This window comes from Pongo pygmaeus, chromosome 7, assembly GCF_028885625.2.
Source record: "Pongo pygmaeus isolate AG05252 chromosome 7, NHGRI_mPonPyg2-v2.0_pri, whole genome shotgun sequence".
NCBI classification, from domain to species: Eukaryota; Metazoa; Chordata; class Mammalia; order Primates; family Hominidae; genus Pongo; species Pongo pygmaeus.
Genome location: NC_072380.2, coordinates 129,617,940 through 129,633,628, shown reverse-complemented (window position 1 = coordinate 129,633,628; position 15,689 = coordinate 129,617,940). Strand labels below are relative to the sequence as shown.

General features: G+C 41.6%; 1 protein-coding gene across 1 annotated transcript in view; it reads right to left on the bottom strand.

Moving 5' to 3' along the window:
* The window catches only part of SLC30A8 (solute carrier family 30 member 8), a 228,884-nt gene extending 216,808 nt beyond the window's left edge, over window positions 1-12,076 (bottom strand). The window contains exon 1 of the mRNA XM_054499601.2: window positions 12,009-12,076. The gene's annotated coding sequence lies outside the window, so the exon portion shown is untranslated. The remainder of the gene's footprint in view (window positions 1-12,008) is intronic.
* Window positions 12,077-15,689: the final 3,613 nt, after the last annotated feature.

Below are 15,689 nucleotides of genomic sequence, written 5' to 3'. Positions count from 1 at the left end.
CACTAATGTAAAAGGAGAAGGTTAAAATGAAGACAGGGAAAAGGGAGGAATTACTTAAGAGCATTAACATAATCATTTTTTATATGCAGGTGGCATGGCTTTTCTTGGCATAACCTAGGATTGGCCTACACAGAAAATTGGTGCTTATTGTTAGTTACTGCTCATAAAGTCTATTGTTCAACTGTCCTAAAGCCAAAAGTCATCATTGCCTTACAGTTAATGAGCCAATAAAATGAGTTAACTTATCTAGTTTCTAGCCACGTATATGGCAAACAATTTGTTTTCAATGGAACACCAGAAATAGATTAAATTATCTTTTTTGTTGTTGCTATTAGCTGCTAGAAAGCTTAGAGCTCAATATTCAACTTATTGTTTGCAAGTATCCAAGACGAGATATTTCAAGTACTGACTGCTGTGATTTGAATGTGTTCCCCCAGAAATTCAAGTGTTAGAAACTTAATCCCTAATGCAACAGCGTTGGGATGTGGGGTCTAGTAGAAGGTGTTTAGGTCATGAGGGCTCTGACCTCATGCATGGATTAACGCCATTCTGAAAAAGGCTCATACAGGAGTTTGAGGCTACAGTGAGCTACGATTGTACCACTACGCTCTAGTCTGAGCGACACAAAAAAAGGGCTCATGGAAGTAGGTTCTCTCTCTCTCTTAACCCTTCTCCCTTTTAGCAAGTCAGGACATAGCATTCTTCCCCTCCAGAGTATGCAGCAAGGCCCTCCCCAGAGGCCAATGCCTTGATCTTGGACTTCCCAGTCTCCAGAAATATGGGAAATAAATTTCTGTTTTTTATAAATTACCCATTCTGTGGTATTGTTACAGCAGCACAAACAGAATGAGACCCTAAACTTGCTCCAGTGCCAACCATTCTGCTGTTTTACTTCTCTTTGTCCAACCATCTCATTCATGTCTTTTATTCTGTTTTTACATTGCATATATATTTGTAGGTTGCCATAAATCTTTTTTATTTATTTATTTATTTTGAGACGGAGTCTTGCTCTTTTGCCCAGGCTGGAGTGCAGCGGCGCAATCTCGGCTCACTGCAAGCTCTGCCTCCCGGGTTCACGCCATTCTCCTGCCTCAGCCTCCAAGTAGCTGGGACTACAGGCGCCCGCCACCATGCTTGGCTAATTTTTTGTATTTTTAATAGAGACGGGGTTTCACCGTGTTAGCCAGGATGGTCTCGATCTCCTGACCTCGTGATCCAACCGCCTCGGCCTCCCAAAGTGCAGGAATTACAGGCGTAAGCCACCGTGCCTGGCCCATAAATCTTTTTAAAACAAGGCACTCTATTAATATAGATATCAACTACATCTTTAATAAATTAGCAAGTGAATAAACAGTTTTATTTCATTTTCCTTCTTCCCTTCTTTTCTCCCTTCCTCCCGACCTCCCTTCCTTCTTTCCTTCCTTCCTTCCTTCTGTACTAATAATATTACAGAGATCTTAAGGATACTCATTGCTTAAAATAGGAGAGTCATAAAGAGGTATAAAAGCAAGTCACAATAGCATGCAAACATTAGGGTCTTTCACATTCTTTAAGATGAAAATTAAAGAGGAGATTTTCCTCATATTACAGTCTTGTTAAAGATGTCAAGACCTGCATTTCCCACAATTTCTCAGATGTGATTGCTTCAATTATTCTAGTTACTCTAGATTCTGCCCATTCTACCCTACACAAGTAGAAAGAAATAGGAACACACACATACACATACATATTCCAAATATATTTAGTGAATTAGTTGAATGAATTTGTAGAGTTGTTCTCAAAATAACTGGATGTATAAATAAATTCTACTATTTCTACCTCTTACTGTGACGTTGTATGTGGAGACAAGTCTATGGACTGGGGTGATGAGATCATGTCTCTGATTACGAATACTTACAGTATTTCCCTTTGTAAACGCAATGAGAGTAATGAAAGAAGTGAGACAAGTTACATATTTTTTCAACTTCTTACCACAATGTCCCAGTAATTATCTTTCCTTAGATTAAAAATTTCATGATTAACATCAATTTAAGCAAACAAGATCTTTTGAACTTTCTATCTTCTTCTGTTAATATTAATAAAGAGCATCCTTTCAAAAACAGTGAAGGTCAAATGTCATCCTCTATTCTATCAAATGACGTAGCATTCTATGATACATTACTTCATTGGTCCTTACAAACTAACAGCTCCTAAAATATGATGAGATAGGCAGCTTCAGCTAGGGCTACATACATTACATACATTCTCCCACCTGAAACAAACAAAATAAACACAGACAAAATATATGAAATAAAAGTTTTGAACACATTAGGCAACAAAGGTCAGTGATCTCTGAAAGATGGAAAACAAACACGGGAATTCCTACAAGTGACCCAGATGACTGCCTTAAGAAGTTCGAGGCTTCAATGCAGGGAGTAGCCTGACAAGCTCTCTGAGTTGAAGAGATAAGAGTTGAGAGCATGATGACCAATTAAGCTAAAGATTGCAGGACAGCATACCAGAAACGTGAGGAAAGAGACTCAAGATCTTCAGGGGATACCCCCTGATAATTCACCAGAATGTTTATAAATACATGCATATAAGAAAATTGCCCATGTGTACAGAAAGAACGATCTGAAAGGGCTAAAGGGAACCCAGTGTTCACACAGGCTGGGAATAGTGCCTGTCTCCAACAGCCATAGTGGAAATTTTTATAATTCATAAGACCTTGGACAGAGTACTCAGAAGGATCTTGCCTCCATAGCTGGGAATAGTTAACAGTAGACTAAATGCTGCTCTGGTTCCATCTAACAACTATGAAAAGCAGAAACTGAAAGGAAGGATCAAATGGTTTCTAAGTAATGTAACTGCATCCCAGAAAAAAAAACTGCAAGAATATTTATAGGAACACAAAAATATCTGGCACACAAGAATGTGAAATTTATAATGTCTGGCATCCAATCAAGGATTCTAGGCATAGAAAGAAGCAGGAAAATATGACCCATAATGAGAAGAAAAATCAATCAATTGAAGCCAATCTAGAACTAACATTGATACTAAAATTGACAGATAAACACCTTAAAACAGCTACTATAAAATTATTCTATATGTTTTAAAAGATAAGTGGAAACATGGAAGATATGGAAAACTTCTAGACATGAAAACTATAATGTGGGAGATCAAAAGTATAATGGATGGGATCACTAGCCAATTAGATACTGTAGAAAAATAATTAATAGGCTTGAAGATATGGCAATAGAAGCTATCCGAAACACAGACAGAAAGTAAATGTTTAAGAAATGAAAAGAGTGGGCCGGGCACAGTTGCTCATGCCTGTAATTCCAGCACTTTGGGAGGCCGAGGTGGGCAGATCACGAGGTCAGGAGATCGAGACCATCCCGGCTAACACGGTGAAACCCTGTCTCTACTAAAAGTACAAAAAATTAGCTGGGCATGGTGGCAGGTGCCTGTAGTCCCAGCTACTCGGGAGGCTGAGGCAGGAGACTCGTTTGAACCCAAGAGGTGGAGGTGGCAGTGAGCCAAGATCGCACCACTGCACTCCAGCATGGCCAACAGTGAGACTTTGCCTCAAAAAAAAAAAAAAAAAAAATGAAAAGAGCATCAGTGGGCTATAGGACAACTTCAAGAGGTCTAACATACATGTAAGTAGATTCTCCAAGGAAAAGGGATAGAAAGAAAAAAAATAATTAAAGTGATGATAAAATTGTTTACAAATTTAATGAAAACTATAAACCCTGAGACCCTCAAAAATTCACAATACCCAAGCACAAGAAACACAAAGAAAGGCACATCAAAGTACATCATAATCAAATTGCTAAAGACCAGTAATAAAAAGAAAAATCTTAAATGCAGCTGACACACTACCTACAGAGGAACAAAGATAAAAATGACAGTAGAATTCTCACTGGAAATGATGCAAGCAAGAAGACAGTGAAGAATCATCTTTAAAGCACTGAAAGAAAAAACTGTCAGCCCCAAGTCTATACTTAATAAAAATATATTTCAAAAACAAAAATGAAGTAAAAACTTTTTCAGGCATACAAAAGTTAAAAGAGTTCATTATCAGCTTACCTGCACTACAAAAAAAAATGTTAAAGGAAATAATTCAGGCATTAAAAAAATAACACCAGATGGAAACATGGGTCTATACAAAACAATGCAGAGCACTAGAAAAGGCCATAACCACTACATTCCTAGAATGTAACCTCTTTCAATGTTGACCGCACCCCTGCCTAAGTGAGGGCCTATGTGCAGAATAACAAGAGTGGTCCAGCCCTGACCTGGCATGACTTAAGACCTGCTTGGGAGAGCACAATGTGTTCAACATCAGTTGAAGAAAATAAGTGATATTGCTAACAAAGGCACATTAGAATCATGGAATAGAAGCCTTGAAAGCACTCAAAGGAGATAGGCACAGTCAAATCTGGATCATTCCCTGACACGAGGCATAGATCCTGTGGGGAAGATGGGTGACAGTGGTGGGAGGACATAGGGCTGCCCTCAGGTGCTGTAGACTGGATGTTCACCATGGTAAGAAAAAGACCATGAAGGGAAAAAGCTGGGGCATGGCTACTGACTTTTGGTTGCCCAGTGCCCCAGATACTTCTGTTTTCTGATGGGAATAAATATCACCCAAAATCAGCATGTCAACACCAGTCTAGTTGGCCAATATCATACAATCCCACAATACCATTCAGCAAGAATGATCCTCTCACCAAGTCACTGTCCTAGGGCCAGAGTCTCAAGACAGTCCCCTAGTTTTGAGTCTTAGAGTTCCTCGGGGCGTCATGTTGACCCATTGCAGGGGGAAGGAGCTGACTGCCTGAGTTTAAGAATGGTGCTATCTAGGCAGGGCATGGTGGCTCACGCCTGTAATCTCAGCACTTTGGGAGGCCAAGGCAGGTAGATCACTTGAGGTCAGGAGCTCAAGACCAGCCTGGCCAACATGGTGAAATCCTGTCTCTACTAAAAGTACAAAAATTAGCCGAGCGTGGTGGCACATGCCTGTAATCCCAGCTACTCGAGAGGCCGAGACAGGAAAAGCGCTTGAACCCGAGAGGTGGAAGTTGCAGTGAGTCAAGGTGGCGCCACTGCACTCCAGCCTGGGCTACATAGCGAGACTTCATCTCAAAAAAAAAAAAAAAAAAAAATGGTGCTGTCCGTAACAGCCCTTTAACTATGTGACAGAAATTATCATCTTAGCCCTATGTCTTCTCACCTACAAACTAGCTATCTCAGTTTAACTACTCCCATGAGTTGAAGGATGACTTTATAAGTAAAGAAATATAAAAAATGCCACTTTATGTGTAAGACCATCTATACACTGACAGGGTCTTTCTTAATTATGTTGTACAGATAATAATCTGTAGTGTTTGTATATTTGTTTTGCACTCATGAGTATTGAAACTATTCGAGTCAAAATTATTCCACATGTCACTTATTAAATGAAAATGTGATCACATAGCCAATGATAGTCATTTTTGGTATGCTTTAAGGCCTATGAATAAGATGTTGACCACTTTGTAATTGGTACCAGTCATTTTTAATTCTGACAGAAAGATACAGATTATATTTTAACATTTTTACTTCAGTGCCTTGATGATGAATTTAATTTTGAAACATTTCAGGATTACTTAATTCAAGTTTCAAAATAGAACTCAACTTCATTTAAGTTGGCATTTCATTGATTTAAAACATGAAGTCCACTTTCTGTAATTCTCCATGGGACTAAATAAGAGACAGACTATCACATTGATTTTTTTATGGCATCCCCTTAGTAGATATGAATTTCTATTATATAGACAGACATTTTTTTAACATGCTTTTAAATCCAATGAATTGTATTTTCGTTGTAAGCATCATTTTTATTAAAAGATAAGAATCACCAGAAAGTGAAGTTTTTACTATAGTATAGATGACCCATCCAAATTTCTGGCCCTGAAATTTTCATTTTTGATGAAATCGAAATGTCTCTCTACCACACTTCAGTTACATCCTGGAATTTGTCATGGCCTAGAAATGCTTCAGCTAGGAATTCACAAACTCAGTCATCTTACTCTCTCACCTTAACCTCTTATTTTGACTCTTACTCAATTTCTCTTACTATAGCTATTTTTCAGCCTGTCCCTTGAACCCCTCTGCTGCCTGCCTCCAGTCACCTTAGGTCTTTAATCTTTACTCAAAGCACACTTTATTTCATCATCTTTGCATCCATTCTGTTGAAATATTTTCAGTTTTATTGCCACCTTGTCCATAGTCTGCTTATGCATGACAGAATATGAATCCTGCTTTAATGTATCTATTCACTTTTTGTAGTTAAGCCTGGGCTGCTGTACATTTATTGCCAACATAAATTCACAATCACCAACCTCAACTAAGTTCTCAACAGTGCTTATAATCTTTCTGAGTTTTGGTAGTACAGTCTCATTTTCCATTTTTTCCTGTTTTAGTTTCCTAGGGCTGCCATAACAAATTGCCACAAACTGGATGGCTCAAAACGAGAGAAATTTTTTCTCTCACAGTTCTGGAGGCCTGAAGTCCAAAATCAAGGAGTCAGCAGGGTTAGTCCTCTGAGCACTCTGAGGGAGAATCTGTCTGCCCCACAATTCTCCTCTAGTTTCTGATGGTTGCCAACAAACCTCAGCATTTCTTTTTATTCTTTTTTTTTTTTTTTTTAACTTTTTTTTGAGACAGAGTCTCACTCTGTCACCCAGGCTGGAGTGCAGTGGCGTGATCTCAGCAACTTTTGCCTCCCAGGTTCAAGCGATTCTCGTGCTTCAGCCTCCCAAGTAGCTGCAACTCTAGGCATGCACCATCACGTCTGGCTAATTTTTGTATTTTTAGTAGAGACAAGGTTTCACCCCGTTGGTCAGACTGGTCTCAAACTCCTGGCCTCAAGTGATCCACCCACCTCGGCCTCCCAAAGTGCTGGGATTACAGGTGTGAGCCACCGCACCCGGCCAAACCTCAGCATTCCCTGGCTTGTAGGTGCAGCATTCCACTCTCTTCTTGTCTTCACATGGTGTTCTCTCTGTGTATCTTTTTGTGTCTTCACATGGCCATCTTCCCACTGTTTGCATCTGTGTCACTGTTTCTCTCTTCTTAAAAGGACACTAGTCATCAGATTTAGGGCCCACATTGGCCCAAAATGACCTTATCTTAATTAATTGCATCTGCAAAGACCCTATTTCCAAATAAGGTCTCATTCTGAAGTTCTAGGTGGACATCTATTTTGGAAGAATACTATTCAACCCAATACACCAGCTATTTCAAATTGTTCCCACATTCCTCAGATCTCAGATCCCAACATTTCTTCCTCACTGTAGGCACACAACCTTGAATCCTTGAATTTTACTACTTCACAAAGACAATGGAAGCTATCAAGAATTCTCTCAACTTTTCATCAACTGATACATTTACCTGGCCCTCTACCATGCCCACTTATAACAATGGATGTGGTGTTCCTCTTCCAATCTTAAGCTTTATACCTGTACTTTGTAGACCCTTCCCTCTCACTTTCTCAAGGCCCTCACTCTATCACTGACTTCTACTCTTATTTACATCACTGATCTCTACTCTTATTTGGCTATCCATTAACATTTAAGCATACTCAAATATCTCACACTTAGAAAAAATAACTAAAAAGAAACTTGACATCACATTTTTGCCTAGCTACTGAGCTCTCTCTCCTCCTTTCCTCTTAAAAACCAAACTATTTGAAAGAATGTTATACATTCACTGTTTTCATCTTCGCATCTCCTGCTTACTCCTTAACCCATTATTACTCAGATTCTACACCTACCATTCCACAGAAATTGTTCTTTCCAAGGTCATCAATGGCCTTTATGTCACCAAATTTAAAAGATATTTTTAGTCTATCATACTTGACCACTAGACAAGCCCTCTTTACTAGTTTTCTTTGACACCATACTCTTTCTCTCTTTAATGGCTTTTCAGACGCCTTTGTAGGGTCCTCTTTTTCTGCCCAGCCATCAGATGTTGACATTTATGAGGATTCTATCCAATTCCTCTTTTCTCTCCTCTTGGTTTTAGTTAATTTCTTCCACTGCCATGGGTTTCAAATGCCATTTAATATTGCCTATTTGATGTCTCTACTTAAATGTATCAAAGACACCTCAAACTCAATAGTCCAAAACTGAACTCTCATGTCTCCCCATTCCAAACTCCCATCCTCTTCTGGTGCCCTCTACTGTCATAAAAGATATTACCATCTACTCATCTTGCCATGCTAAAAACGAGGGCATTATCTTCATTATCTTATCTCCGACTTCTCCCTCACTCCCACATCCAATTACTTACCAAAAATTATTGATTATTCTTCTCCTAATTATTTCTTAGTTAGGACTACTCTCCGCATCCTCACTAACACCACCCTACTCCAGTCTGTTATCATCTGACCTATTTGCTGGCCCTAAACCTAATCCAACTCTCCTCAGATTCATTCTCTCCACACTGCTGCCACAGAGATGCTTATTCAAAGCAAATATGAGAATCCTCTACTTAAATCTCATGAAAGAATTCCAGTTTTAAGATGGAGTAGAGATCTTCTGGAACTCTATTCGAGAAAGAAACAGGAATTCAAATTTCATCTTTGATTAAATTAGAAATAAATAGCACTTGAAATGGGGGAAAACAGAAAACAAGAGATGAAGAGAAAAAGTTGATAGAAAAATGCTACAAAACCCAGCAGAGCAGGGGAAGTCAGACATGAGTGCCTGCAAATTAAGAATTTCATAAGAAGCAAGCAAAATTGCCCACATAGAACCCTAGAAAGCTTCAAGTTCCAGGTAATACAGGAAGCAGAGATGAGATGATAGTAGAAGTGTTTTTACAGAGCTGTGGAATGATATGAGAAGATTTGGCCAGAGATTCAAAGAAAGCTAAGCAGAACAAGCAATGTAATTATCGACATCAAAGGAAATGAAAATTTATACAAGAAAAAAATATAATCACAGTCCACTACTTGACTCAGCATGGAACAATAATTAAAATTATAAATAGAAATGTAAGAAAAATACAAAATAGTAGTATTAGAAAGAATAAAGGGATTAGGAAGAGAAAGCATAAGAGATATAAAATTCTCCTTTGTCAAATGGAACCAACCTTGATGCCCATCAATGATGGATTAGATTGAAAAAAATGTGGTATGTATTCACCATGGAATACTATGTAGCCATAAAAAAGAACAAAATCATGTCCTTGCAGCAACATGGATGCAGCTGGAGGCTGTTATCCTAAGCAAATTGACACAGGAACAGAAAACCAAATACCACATGTTCTCACTTATAAGTGGTAGCTAAACTTTAGGTACTCATGGACACGAAAATGGCAAAATAGACATGGGGGTCTACCAAAGGGGAGAGAAAGGGAGGGAGGCAAGCATTGAAAAACTACTGGGCACTATGCTCAGTACCTGGGTGCTGAGATTAACCGTGCCCCTAACCTCAGCATCACGCAATATACCCAGGTAAAAAAAATCTGCACATATACCCCCTGAATCTAAAATAAAAGTTGACATTATAAATAAATAGATAAATAAAATTCTCCTTTGTCATAATAGGAAGACATAATGTCTAAAATCTATAAAACAAAGATGCTTACTCACATTATCTAGAAGGTAAAAGATTTGGAAGTGGCCAGGCCCGGTGGCTCATGCCTGTCATCCTAGCACTTTGGGAGGCCAAGGTGCATGGGTCACTTGATGTCAGGAGTTCAAAACCAGCCTGGCCAACATGGTGAAACCCTGTCTCTACTTTTTTTCTCTAAGAAAACAAAAAAGTTAGCCAGATGTGGTGGTGAGCACCTGTAATCCCAGCTACTCGGGAGGCTGAGGCAGGAGAATCGCTTGAACCCGGGAGGCAGAGGTTGCAGTGAGCAGAGATCATGCCTCTGCACTCCAGTCTGGGTGACAGAGGGAGACTCTGTCTCGAAAAAAAAAAAAATTGGAAGTAGTTTCCTTTGGGGTGAGGGGCCATGATGCCATCAAGGCACTGATAATTTTTGTGTAAGACTTTTAGAATTATTTAATTATTTGTATATTATGTGCAAGTATTGCTATAATAAAAGTTAAATTTTAAAATATTTTTCAATGGTTTACCCAGGCTCTTAGGATACAGTCTGAACCCCAAAGCATGGCTTGTGAGGCCTGTCATGATATGTCCACCTCTGTTAACCACTTCAGCCACACTTCTTAACACCTTCTTTCTTCTAAGCGCCAACTACTTTACCCCCTAACACAGATGATGACTTTGCTCACCTCTAGGACCTTCTATGAGCTGTTGTTTCTCTCTAGGATTGCTACCTGCTCCTCCTCTCAACCTTCTCTTGGCTATGCTCCAAAATGCCTTCTCTCTTGTAGCACATCCGAGGTAAATTTGCTTCCTATTCACTCCCTTAGCACTCAACTTTCCCCTACGACAGCATCTACCACATGTATCGTAATACCTTACTGAATTATCTATTCCCCACCCTGCCATCTAGACTACAAGCAACATGAGAGCCCAATCCCATCTTTCAGGTTTATTGTCCTACGTTCAGCATCCAGAAAGATGCTTATTTTAAAACTGATGCTCAACACACACCTAGAACAGTGCCTGGCACCCAGTAGACACAACAAAAATGTTGAATGAATGACAGGAACAGAGGGCAAATCTGCACTGTTAGATTCATGCTGTTCAATAAAGCTAACCCAATGCAAAATTATAAAAATACAAGGAATCACCAAAAAATTGGAAGATGGGATTTGGGCTCTCATGTTGCTTGTAGTCTAGACGGCGGGGTGGGGAACAGATAATTCAATAAGGTATTACGATATATGTGGTAGATGCTGTCATAGGGGAAAGTTGAGTGCTAAGGGAGTAAATAGGAAGCAAACTTACCTCGGATGTGCTACAAGAGAAAAGGCGTTTTGGAGCATAGCCAAGAGAAGGTTGGGAGGAGGAGCAGATAGCAATCCTTGCCGGGAGCCAGGGACAAATGGTGTTAACTTCAGTATTTTTCTACTCTTCTTTTTAAACAAGCTTCCCTTAATTGCTCACTAAGCACACTTTAAATAAAGCTTAACCTTTTAGTATCACCACCTAGGTTAATTCACACTAATGAGTTGGTAACAACATTGTTTCAAATTAAAACCATTATTAGCAGGAGATGCCCATGCTTAACCCAAAGAATCTTAAAGATGATTATGAGTTCAATGCCTTACTCTACAAGTTTCTACAAATGAGAAAATTGAAGCTCAGAGACATCAATGACTCACCAAGTATCACAAAGCAAATTCAGCTCAAAGCTGGGTCTTCAGATTCCCAACACTGCACTCCCTCCAGGAAGTACATCTCTTACTTAGGGAGAGACACATCCTGGGAAGACAGCATGAGGGTGATATTTCCAAAGTTAGACAGGCAGGCTTTCTTGATGCTTCTTAAAATTCAATAGCCTCAAGCCACACCTACTTCAGCTGGTTACTGTAAGATTAACGAGCTATCAGCTATGGCAGCACCTGGTAAATTATAAACTGGAAAGCACTTGGTAAACTGTAAGGTACCTGGTAAACTGTAAACCATAAAGTCCAGTAAAATATTGGTGGATTTCAGAGGACATTGCCCTCTGACCCTGGCAATCCCACCTTAAAATCTTGAGATACTTCTTTGCATGAAAATTCCCAGACTGAATCCTGTAGAAGTTTAGAGCAACTAGTATCCTCAGTACCAATTTGGAAGCAGTATTTATAGAAATTCAATTCAGGCTGTTTTCTGACAGTTTGCTAAACTTCCCTGGTATAAAAATTTAAGAGCTGATAAACAGTTTACTATTTTGCTGCCAGTTCAGTCCTGAGACGCCTTAGGAAAATATTTCATCCCCACTGCTTCCGGTTGCCAAAAAACAAAATGGCTTCTCTGACAGAATCAGATAGGTAGTAGGTTTCCTAGGCATTAGAACATCCTTAATGAGGGTGAGCATTGGGAAATGTTTTTAATAATTAGAACATTTACCGCAGGATTCTAGAGTCTCCACGGGGTTCAGGAGAGGATTCTTCTCCAACAAGCCTTCCTTCAGTATGCATTAACTGATCTCCTATTGGGAGGTGACAGCATGCTGGCAGCCCTCGCAGCCCTTGCTCGCTCTCAGCGCCTCCTCCGCCTCGGCGTCCGCTCTGCGCATGCTCGACAAGCTCTTCAGCCCGCCACTGCGCTGTGGGGGCCCCTCTCTGGGCTGGCCAAGGCCGGACCCAGCTCCCTCTGCTTGTGGGGAGGTGTGGAGGGAGAGGCGCGGGCGGGAACCTGGGCTGCGCGCGGCGCTCGCCGGCCAGCGCGAGTTCCGGGTGGGCGTGGGCTCCACGGCCCCGCACTCGGAGCGGCCGGCCTGCGGGCGCCGCCGGCCCCGGGCAGTGAAAGGCTTAGCACTTGGGCCAGCAGCTGCGGAGGGTGCGCCGGGTCCCCCAGCAGTGCCGGCACTGCGCTCGAATTCTCGCCAGGCCTCAGCTGCCTCCCTGCGGGGCAGGGCTCGGGAACTGCAGCCCGCCATGCCTGAGCCTCCTCCCAACCCCCGCCGTGGGCTCCTGCGCCGCCCGAGCCTCCCCGACGAGCGCCGCCCTCTGCGCCGCAACGCCTGGTCCCATCCACCGCCCAAGGGCTGAGGAGTGCGGGCGCACGGCGCGGGACTGGCACGGCGCCAGACTGGCAGGCAGTTCTGCCTCCGGCTGGTGCAGGATCCGCTAGGTGAAGCCAGCTGGGCTCCTGAGTCTAGTGGGGACTTGGAGAACCTTTATGTCTAGCTAAGGGATTGTAAATACACCAATCAGCATTCTGGGTCTAGCTCAAGGTTTGTAAATACACCGATCAGCACTCTGTGTCTAGCTCAAGGTTTGTAAATACACCAGTCAGCACTCTGTATCTTGGTAATCTGGTGGGGACTTGGAGAACCTTTATGTCTAGCTAAAGGATTGTAAACACACCAATCAGCACCGTGTGTCTACATCAAGGTTTGTAAGCGCACCAATCAGTGCTCTGTGTCTAGCTAATCTAGTGGGGACTTGGAGAACTTTTGTGTCTAGCCCAGGGATTGCAAACGCACCAATCAGCACCCTGTCAAAACGGACTAATCAGCTCTCTGTAAAATGGACCAATCAGCAGGATGTGGGTGGGGCCAGGTAAGAGAATAAAAGCAGGCTGCCAGAGCCAGCAGTGGCAACCCGCTCCACTCTCTTTCCACGCTGTGGAAGTTTTGTTCTTTTGCCCTTTATGATAAATTTTGGTGCTGCTCACTCTTCGGGGTCCACACTGCTTTTATGAGCTGTAACACTCACCGCGAAGGTTTGCAGCTTCACTCCTGAGGCCAGCAAGACTACTAACCCACTAGAAGGAAGAAACTCTGAACACGTCGGAACATCAGAAGGAACAAACTCTGGACACACCATCTTCAAAAACTGTAACACTCACTGTGAGGGTCCGTGGCTTCATTCTTAGTCAGTGAGACCAAGAACCCACCAAATTCTGGACACGCTATTGCATAGAATTCATCCTCGCCAAAGGCATGTGTGAAACATTTAAGCAACCAAATGATGTCTCCAGAGTCCCGTGCTGATAGTTTCCAATGATATGTACAGTTGCCATCAGAGATGCACTATCACAAACCTTTGTGCCAGGAGGTTTTGGGGGATTAAGTTATCAGTTAGGGTGCTTTCAGGTGCAAGGAACTGAATACCCCAATAAAAGTGCCTCAAACAATTGGATATCATTATTGTTATTGTCTCACAGAACAAGACTAGCCATAGGTAGGCAGTTGCAGGGTGGGGTCAGAAGCTCATTGATGTCATCAAAGACACTGCTTCTTTTCATCTTTCTGTCCTGTCATCTTCAAAGTGCCCCTATATTTCCCACCTAGGTCACAGGGTGGCTGCCGCATAGGCAAGCTTTACAATTGCATGTGAAAATATCTGGAAGAAAAAAAAAGAGATAGGAAGACACCTTATCTTCTATCTCTCTTCATGTAAGGGGAAAAAATTGTTTCTCAGAAACCCCCCCAGTAAACTTCCGTTTATGTTTTATCAGACACAACTGGATTCAAAAGCCATCTTGAACTGCAAGAGGGACTGGGAAAAGTGAAGCTATCATCTCTGTCCCTATCTTGGAATTGGGCACTTCCAACAGGCAAGAAGGATGAGCAAAACACTTGTTGGGTTGGCTGTTGTAATAATAAGCCACTATTTTCATGCTTCTAAACACTTCATGTGTATTAGTCCACTAGATCCTCATAACAAACTCTTGGGGTAAGTATGATTCATAATCATTTACAGATAAGCAAACTGAACTGCAGAAGTGTTAAGTAACATAGTGAGGAAGTGAAGGAACCAAGATTCCAACTCCACCATCCGGCCGCAGAGGCTGCACAAGGCGCGGTTCTCAGCCAGCAGCATCTGCCACAGCAGGCTTCCTCTAAAATCATAACACATAAAAGTTCTAAGTGATGCTTGTCTGCCTCAGAAGTGCAAATGTGACATTTCCCCCTGGCTGCAGTCATGGTGTGGGTGAAAAGAGCAGAGGGGCATCCAAGAGTGACAAGAATTGCTTTCCTTCATCATCAAGGCTGCATCAGCTCACGCTGTGATCAGGGTAAGGTTTGAGACCAGGAGAGTCTACTTCATTGCCAGGGGCCAGGGACAAATGGTCAGCTGTCCATCATGCTGTAACGGGAATCAGAAAGTCTTGGCAAGTCAGGAGCAAGTGATTGAAGGGTCCAGTTACAAGCAGGCAGGATTAGAATAGAATAGAGGCTCTAAGTTACAGGAATGTTTTAGGGGGCATTTCCACTATCTCCCTCATTTTCAAATGAGAAAAAGTGAGGCTAAATAGGGTGGAGTAATTTATCCAAGATCACTCAACTAGTTTAGACAGGATGTGAGGACTTTTTTTCAGGTGGACACCAAGTAATAACTTGGAGGCATGACTTCAATGAGACCTTCATTGTCTGACTCCTGCAAAAAGCATCCCTCCTAGCAATTCATGCATTCTTCTATTATAATATTGAATTTACTCACTAGTTCAAGGTCTCTCTCATTAGTTTGGGAGGGGCCCAATAGCCAGACCACTCCCAACATCAGATGTGAATCTTGACATCTCTACGTGCTAGCTGAGTGGATCGTGATAAATTACATCACCTCTCCAGTACTCACTCTCTTCTTCTGTAAAATGGGAAGTGCGATAGTTCCAACCTCACAGTTTTGTTGGGACAATTATGTTTTAAACATACATAGCGCTGCATGCCAGGCAGATTCAGGGGTTGGCAAGTAGCAGCGACTATTCACTTTATATCTTCCTGCTGCCTATTCCCATGTTTGCTAAGTCAATTTTTGAATCCACAGAGGGAACTCTGAGACAACATCCGAACAGTGAGCAGGTGGCAGAGCGTCACCAAGACATAAAGATGTGAGGAAGAGAAGGGCGCAGGGGAAGTGTCAGTCCAAAAAGGTAGTAAGATCATATGAAACTAAAGATATGGAATAAACACATGACATAGAAGTTCATTCGCCATTAACTCATTCTCCCAAACCTGATTTGAGTTACTTAAGATTTAAATAAGACAGGTCCCATTTTCACTGGCTTCCTTAGAGAGACCTAAAGAATTTAAAGCAATTTGCTTTAGGTCATATAGTTGGTAAGTGGCAGAGCCAGGAC